Source organism: Odontesthes bonariensis, chromosome 3, assembly GCF_027942865.1.
Source record: "Odontesthes bonariensis isolate fOdoBon6 chromosome 3, fOdoBon6.hap1, whole genome shotgun sequence".
NCBI classification, from domain to species: Eukaryota; Metazoa; Chordata; class Actinopteri; order Atheriniformes; family Atherinopsidae; genus Odontesthes; species Odontesthes bonariensis.
In genome coordinates, this window is record NC_134508.1 from 18,930,657 (window position 1) to 18,939,221 (window position 8,565).

The following is an 8,565-nucleotide window of genomic DNA, read 5'->3' on the forward strand; positions in this document are numbered from 1 at the left end:
ACGAAATATCATGTGTAGGTTGTTATTCAGGGGGAAACCTAATGTGTATTTATTCAAAAATGTAGAATTTCTGATACATATTGACCATTTACTGGTAACATTAGATTTATTTGACCCGTGGATCGGTTATCAAATGTTACGTTCACCTGTCGGTGAGACCTCAAAGAGATAAATGACAGCTTGCCAGAGAGAGTTAGAGACGGGGTGGCAGTGTGTCAGGAGAAAGAGCGGGTCATCCACTAATCAAAGGGTTGGTAGTTTGATCCCCACATCCTCAAGTTCAGATGTCGAAGTGTCCTTGGGCAAGGCACCCAAACTCTGGTGTTGATGTTGGGTTAGAGTCAGACAACGCTTCGGGGGCCGAGTGGAAATATTGACGGATGTAAAAGATTACGTATGGTTTATAAAACTTGTGTTCTGTTATAAGGTGGAATCATCATAATACGTAACGGTGTCGTGCTCACCTGGTAGTTATCGCTTTGACTGAGTGGTTGCTGCATGTCAGAGAGAAAGAGGGGGACGCACTGAACTCACCTTTGGAATTTTTTCAGGCAAAAGATAGCACTGTGAGCGAGTGTGTTGTGGAGTGTTACAAACCGGTTTAACTGCAGGACATGGCTTTGTAATTAATTTGCAAACTAGATATAATAGTAAGCATTCTCTTCACTGCTACCTATGTCATGTCACAGTCATATAAGTACAGGAAGGTGGAACTGTCTTCACAGGCTAAGTTTCAGGAGGGGGTCCCTCCTTCTGATCCAGGCCTGATTCAAATCAAAGTACTTTATTAATCCTGCGAGGGGAAGTTAAAGGATTCCCCCTCGCAGGATTAATAAAGTGTCCACCTCTGATGTTCCTCTTTTGTGTGCACACATGTCACGCTGGCCTGAGCCTCTGTGGCTTCCTGCTGATGGAAGGACCAGCGGATGGCAAAGAAACAACAACTCTGACACCAACGGAGGACAAACTGGAACACCTGAGCTACCGCAGGTAACGTATTGTGCAAAACAGGTGAGTGCATGATTCCGTCTGACTAATGAACGAAATCTACAGAAATCAATGTGTGCTAGCTCACACATGTTGAGTACTTGTGCAGTTTTTCCTTCCTTTTCCTGTTGTGTTTTACCGAGGTGATCATGGATGAGAGAAGACTCCAGCGCAGGTCCGAAAGAGAGAGACTGTGGACCCGACATTGCCGTCATGCACCCAGGGTTTCCGTGACGACGAGGAGCTCCCAGCCGGATGAGAGAAGCTGATGTTAAAAAAAAGCAATAAAGGAGGACTTGGGGTAGGTCCTGTTTAGTGTCACAAAGTCGTGATCAGTTAAAAGGCACATTATATACTGCATTTAGATGTTATTAGCTCATAGTATAGAAAAAAGTAAAGAAACAAGCTGCTATTTTAAAAACAAAAGATGAAAAATTGTCACAAAGTTATGCTTAAGCTTAAATCAGGACTTTCTTTCTGTCTCCCTTGTAGCACCTCACAGTGGACATCCACCAGTCCCAGGAAGCTCCAGCAGCACAGCCGTCCCCTGAACACACTCCAGCACCAAATCTGCTCCCAGACACCGGACTATGGATCGGCCCCAGCTGAAACGATGAAAAGCATCCCACACCGAGCCGTACAGATGAAGCCGGCCGTGTGTGAAGCTCCTCACAGACACACAGAGAAGAAGATCTGCTCACCTACACCTGCAGAAATAACACAGTCCAGACGAGACGCAGACAATTGGGACTGAAAGACAACCAGTGGGACAGTGTTGTTCTTTAAAGACATTATTCGTAAATGATGTGTTTAAAAAAATGTTTGCATTCACATTTTACATGCTGCTTTGGTGCTGGAGTAAATAAAAATGAACAGTTTTTACACTTACCCTCTCCTCTGTTGAATGAAACACCAAACAATAACTTTGCCTCAGAGAACGACCGTCTTCTGATGCAACGCTCTTAAAAGCAGACCCGACAAAGCTTTCTGCAGTCTGTGTCAGACACATAAGGAATATTTTACTAATCTGAATTCTAAATGATCAGCTATAACATTTGATTTAGTCTTTCTTTGACTAATAGCCTCATTCCACAGATATGACAGAACAAACATGGGAGCCAGTTTACAGTAGATATCATCCTGTTGGTAGAATACCTTTAAAGCGCAGAAGAAGCTTTTTTTTCTACTCATGTCTACTAAACTGCATCAAATGAAATTGTATTATCCAAGAGCCTGTAATTCAACAGGTTTTTCTTCAAGTTTCCTTAACAATGACATGACATCACAGCTCTTTCAGCTGCATCATGTGGAAATATTTCAGGTTTTCTTCCAGAGGGCTGGCTCAGTCTAATGAATTTATCTGGAAAAATGCAAAGTACTGAGGAGGATGTTGTTTAAAACTCCTTAAACCAGCCATCTTCATTTCTGAATATTTGTTATAAAAATTCTAATAAAAAAAAACATTAAAAAAGAAAAAATATCTGAAAGGGTTTTAAAGGTTCTCCTGGTTTACCTGGATGTTTATGCTCATTGTCCCAGTGCAGAAGCAACTGAATAATAGTGGTCCCCTCTAAAACACAATGGCATGGGTCTCTGGAAGTTAGAGATATGGGCTGAAAAATGCGCTTCTCATCACTGCCGAAGCTGCCGCCAGCTTTTAGTAACTTAAGCCAAAGTTGCTCATTATTTTACAAATTTTCCATCTACATGTGAGAATCAGATGTCTTACCTGGTCATACAGCAAGGACACTAACTGTGGGCCCTACTTGCAAATAGTTGACATATTATTAAAAGAAAAACTTCTGTGGACTTATTTCCACACTTTAAGTCACTCACATTGTTAACCTGCAGGTTGAAATTGAAATATCAACATGATAAAGTCTGGTCTTTTTATGGCTTTTATGAAAGTAATTATGAGGACAGATGATATATTGTAACAAATGTTACTTTTCAGAATTAAAAAAATCTGGGGATATAAAATGTATAAAAATGTAACTTTAACTTCTCTGTATTTTCAGTACAGTTCCACCTCACTGATGGTTGGTAAAGCCTCCACTGGAAAAAAAAAAAAGAGAAAAGAAAACAGTCTATAAAGTGCTCAAATGACAGAGAAGGACCTTATTTCATCCTGAAAGAAAAAATGTGTTGTCATACCTGTTGTTTAATTACCTTTTCACAAAGTGTTCTATAGTAAAGAGATTAAGAAAATGTTTGGCAACATTTAATTTAGTGGGGGAGGGTGTTGAGACCTAGAGATAAAATGTACCATTTGGTTTGCATTTCTATGTTTTGCGCTGTTGTGCGTGTGATGTCATCAGCCGCCGCGGTGTGGCGGAGGTGTTGTTTTGTTTTACGTTTTACGTGCGTCTGCCTTCCGTGTGTCTGTGTCAGCTCGTCTGGTAAAACACATGTAAAACCGAACCGGGACAAATAAAGTTGCCAGAAGTATAACACAGAGGCATGTCTACTTGAGGGTGCAACAAGGGCAAACGCGAAAAGCATCCAGATGCTCCAAAAAGCTGATGGAGCATCTGGATGCTTCCCGTGGCCCTCGTGCTTGGGGAGGAGAAATTTTCTGTCTTTACCCCCAGTGAAGCACCCGGGATGGATGTCACTGTGGGCCCCTCCTTTTCGCTTGGGACTGTGGAGTGACAGATTTGGTCTGAAGGACTCCAGATGATCTTTTGACCAATCACCGTGTGTTTGGAATTAACACACGTACTCAGGGATCAGTAGGACATGAGAGCGCCGAGAACAAGACGCAACCAATTACGGGGGCTCCTGTCCACAACACAAGCATCGGACTTGCGAGTGCGGAGCAGACGCTTCCAGCTACAGCCTCATACTGTACGCATGGAAAGAACCTGACTGCTGCCCTGGCAGCCGAGACTCAGCGCCCATCTGCCATCGCCTCTCAACCTGCTCCCTGAGGGAGGGGAGCCACAACCTCCCGACACACAGCTGTTGATCTCTGGGTCCTATATAAACTTTCGCCGTGACGTATAATGACGTTGTTTAACGAGCGATGACGTGCATTAACTATCATTGACGTCAATGGACGTCATTGACGTGCATTGACGTCATGAAGTGCTCCCTCAAAGTTTATAACAGGACCCACTAGAGACTGATTTTTCTTAACTAACAATTTCTCTTTCTGTTTCCCCAGGTTCAAATGAGAAGGATCTCCTAAACCACCAGACCTTTAGGTTGAATCAGGTCAACCACCAAGGTACCGAGGTAACTAGGTATAAGTAGGTAACAATCTCACACTTAACTTGTATTTTATAGCTTAATGAAATGCTCCAGTGGTGCAATTGGTTAGCGCACAGTACTTATAAGACAGTACACTGTAGTGCAATGCTGGGTTTGTGAGTTCAAGCCTCACCTGGAGCATATCTGGTGATAAGTTCTTGAAGTTACAATATTAGAGCTGGTCAGAGACATGATAAGAACAGTGCAGATTGTGATTAGAAGTCAAATAGGTAAGCTATAGAGCACAGTAAAGCTATGGAGATAAGCCTTCTAAACCTCTAAGCCTTCTAAATTAATTATTGATGTTTTGCTAATATTATTGTCTAGTTATTTGTTTAGTTAATTACTTTGCTTTATAGGTTTAGTCTTTTTCTTTGATTTATTTACTGATATGATTTGAACACTTGGGGGCAGTAGTGGGCATAGGCACACCTGTATATAGGTAGGAAGTAGGTGGTGATCTGTGTAGGCACCTGGGTGATGGGCATATGGTTTTTTACCAGTGCGAGAAGGACCATGTTGTTTGCTCTTCTGGAACAAAAAAGAAACCAGCCTCAACTCAAAACTTCTGCCTGGAAATTGGACTATGTCTTGCCTGCGTACATTACCTGCCCATGGTGCCTGAAGTGTTCGTTTGATTTGCTTTAATTTAAGTTTTGTTTAATTTGTTTGACAAACGGCCAATACGATTGGGTCTGGTTAAAATAGATCTGATAAGTGGTGATTGAGAAGCAAAGGTTTTATTGTAATGGCAACAAATGATCTGATTCTGCAAGATTCATTTGAAAAGGGAAGTGCACACTTTTTTTTCCCCTGATCATCAACGTGCCATAACATTGTAAAAGATCAGACATAAAAATGAATCTTCACCAGGCTTTAACATATGTATGACAAGCTCAGATGGACAGCTACAGCCTCATACTGTACGCATGGAAAGAGCCTGACTGCCGCCCTGGCAGCCGAGACTCAGCGCCCAGCTGGCCATCAAAGCCTGTTTGTGAGCGCACGATATTATATGTGTATGAACGTGTTGACATGCACGAGCGTGGGCTACAGATACTTAACTATAACTATTTACCAGCTCCTAGGTTACAGAAAAAGGAGAAAACACAGAATGTTCCACATGTGGAAACTGCTGTGTTGTGTCTCACTTGGGTCTTACATGATGTAAGGAATGACACTCAGATCAGACAGCTTTCAGCTATGTGGCGCCATCTGGTGCTACAATATGATCCCTGCAAAGAACACAAAACCTCTGATCAATTAGTAGATTGCACCCAAACCTTAATTTACCAATCTGTGGTGATGCTTTATTGAGCCCACTGTACCCTGGCCTCTTTAACACACTCCTCCACCGAGTGGTTGTGAATCTTGAGAGGGCCGTCGTCCTGTAGCGGAGACCTGGAAGGCTGCAGGCCACAGATGACACTGCTGGGAGTTCTTCAGGTGGGATGGTGGCTGAAGGCCTGTGGACCAGGCTCAGCAAATACCGAAGGAGGATGAGAAGGACAGGCCATCTCAGTACGCTTCCTCTTCTGAGAAAGGTTTGCAGTGCTTGCTTGTACTTAAGTCACCTGGAGAAGGTCAGTAGAACCCACTTTCTGAACAACATGCTTTTACATTCCTACTCAGCAAAATGTAGAAAAGTTTCACTGTGGCCCCTTTGCCAGATCAAACAACTCTCATGGATTCTGTCCATTTCATCAGATTTTACAGATCAAACATCTATTTTGTTCTGCGTTTGGATGCAGGAAGACAAGCGATTGTCTTTGCTGTTGGAATATATTCAGTTAAGTCGTGACCTGTACAACCACACAGTGGACTGTGCTCAAAAGCATTCACTATCCTGTCTGGAACATAAACAAACATGTCTGATTAATACTGGGCATAATGCAACATTAAATTTTCCATCTACATGTGAGAATCAGATGTCTTACCTGGTCATACAGCAAGGACACTAACTGTGGGCCCTACTTGCAAATAGTTGACATATTATTAAAAGAAAAACTTCCGTGGACTTGTTTCCACACTTTAAGTCACTCACATTGTTAACCTGCAGGTTGAAATTGAAATATCAACATGATAAAGTCTGGTCTTTTTTTTGGCTTTTTATGAAAGTAATTATGAGGACAGATGATATACTGTAACAAATGTTACTTTTCAGAATGAAAAAAATCTGGCGGGGATATAAAATGTATAAAAATGTAACTTTAACTTCTCTGTATTTTCAGTACAGTTCCACCACACTGATGGTTGGTAAAGCCTCCACTGTAAAAAAAAAAAAAAAGAGAAAAGAAAACAGTCTATAAAGTGCTCAAATGACAGAGAAGGACCTTATTTCATCCTGAAAGAAAAAATGTGTTGTCATACCTGTTGTTTACTTACCTTTTCACAAAGTGTTCTATAGTTAAGAGATTAAGAAAATGTTTGGCAACATTTAATTTAGTGGGGGAGGGTGTTGAGACCTAGAGATAAAGTGTACCATTTGGTTTGCATTTCTGTGTTTTGCGCTGTTGTGCGTGTGATGTCATCAGCCGCCGCGGTGTGGCGGAGGTGTTGTTTTGTTTTACGTTTTACGTGCGTCTGCCTTCCGTGTGTCTGTGTCAGCTCGTCTGGAAAAACACATGTAAAACCGAACCGGGACAAATAAAGTTGCCAGAAGTATAACACAGAGGCATGTCTACTTGAGGGTGCAACAAGGGCAAACGCGAAAAGCATCCAGATGCTCCAAAAAGCTGATGGAGCATCTGGATGCTTCCCGTGGCCCTCGTGCTTGGGGAGGCGAAATTTTCTGTCTTTACCCCCAGTGAAGCACCCGGGATGGGTGTCACTGTGGGCCCCTCCTTTCTCGCTTGGGACTGTGGAGTGACAGATTTGGTCTGAAGGACTCCAGATGATCTTTTGACCAATCACCGTGTGTTTAGAATTAACACACGTACTCAGGGATCAGTAGGACATGAGAGCACCGAGAACAAGACGCAACCAATTACGGGGGCTCCTGTCCACAACACAAGCATCGGACTTGCGAGTGCGGAGCAGACGCTTCCAGCTACAGCCTCATACTGTACGCATGGAAAGAGCCTGACTGCTGCCCTGGCAGCCGAGACTCAGCGCCCATCTGCCATCGCCTCTCAACCTGCTCCCTGAGGGAGGGGAGCCACAACCTCCCGACACACAGCTGTTGATCTCTGGGTCCTATATAAACTTTCGCCGTGACGTATAATGACGTTGTTTAACGAGCGATGACGTGCTTTAACTACCATTGACGTCAATGGACGTCATTGACGTGCATTGACGTCATAAAGTGCTCCCTCAAAGTTTATAAGAGGACCCACTAGAGACTGATTTTTCTTAACTAACAATTTCTCTTTCTGTTTCCCCAGGTTCAAATTAGAAGGATCTCCTAAACCACCAGACCTTTAGGTTGAATCAGGTCAACCACCAAGGTACCGAGGTAACTAGGTATAAGTAGGTAACAATCTCACACTTAACTTGTATTTTATAGTTTAATTAAATGCTCCAGTGGTGCAATTGGTTAGCGCACAGTACTTATAAGACAGTACACTGTAGAGCAATGCTGAGGTTGTGAGTTCAAGCCTCACCTGGAGCATATCTGGTGATAAGTTCTTGAAGTTACAATATTAGAGCTGGTCAGAGACATGATAATAACAGTGCAGATTGTGATTAGAAGTCAAATAGGTAAGCTATAGAGCACAGTAAAGCTATGGAGATAAGCCTTCTAAACCTCTAAGCCTTCTAAATTAATTATTGATATTTTGCTAATATTATTGTCTAGTTATTTGTTTAGTTAATTACTTTGCTTTATAGGTTTAGTCTTTTTCTTTGATTTATTTACTGATATGATTTGAACACGTGGGGGCAGTAGTGCGCATAGGCACACCTATATATAGGTAGGAAGTAGGTGGTGATCTTTGTAGGCACCTGGGTGATGGGCATATGGTTTTTTACCAGTGCGAGAAGGACCATGTTGTTTGCTCTTCTGGAACAAAAAAGAAACCAGCCTCAACTCAAAACTTCTGCCTGGAAATTGGACTATGTCTTGCCTGCGTACATTACCTGCCCATGGTGCCTGAAGTGTTCGTTTGATTTGCTTTAATTTAAGTTTTGTTTAATTTGTTTGACAAACGGCCAATACAATTGGGTCTGGTTAAAATAGATCTGATAAGTGGTGTTTGAGAAGCAAAGGTTTTATTGTAATGGCTACAAATGATCTGATTCTGCAAGATTCATTTGAAAAGGGAAGTGCACACTTTTTTTTCCCCTGATCATCAACGTGCCATAACATTGTAAAAGATCAGACATAAA

General features: G+C 42.2%; 2 non-coding genes across 2 annotated transcripts; both read left to right on the plus strand.

Annotated features, from left to right (window-relative positions):
• Positions 1–4,286: 4,286 nt before the first annotated feature.
• On the plus strand, positions 4,287–4,380 carry trnai-uau (transfer RNA isoleucine (anticodon UAU)). Its single transcript has 2 exons — positions 4,287–4,324; positions 4,345–4,380. It is a non-coding gene; the product is annotated as a tRNA-Ile (tRNA).
• A 3,375-nt stretch (positions 4,381–7,755) lies between these two features.
• Positions 7,756–7,849, plus strand: trnai-uau (transfer RNA isoleucine (anticodon UAU)). The gene is made up of 2 exons: positions 7,756–7,793; positions 7,814–7,849. It is a non-coding gene; the product is annotated as a tRNA-Ile (tRNA).
• The last annotated feature ends 716 nt before the right edge of the window (positions 7,850–8,565 follow it).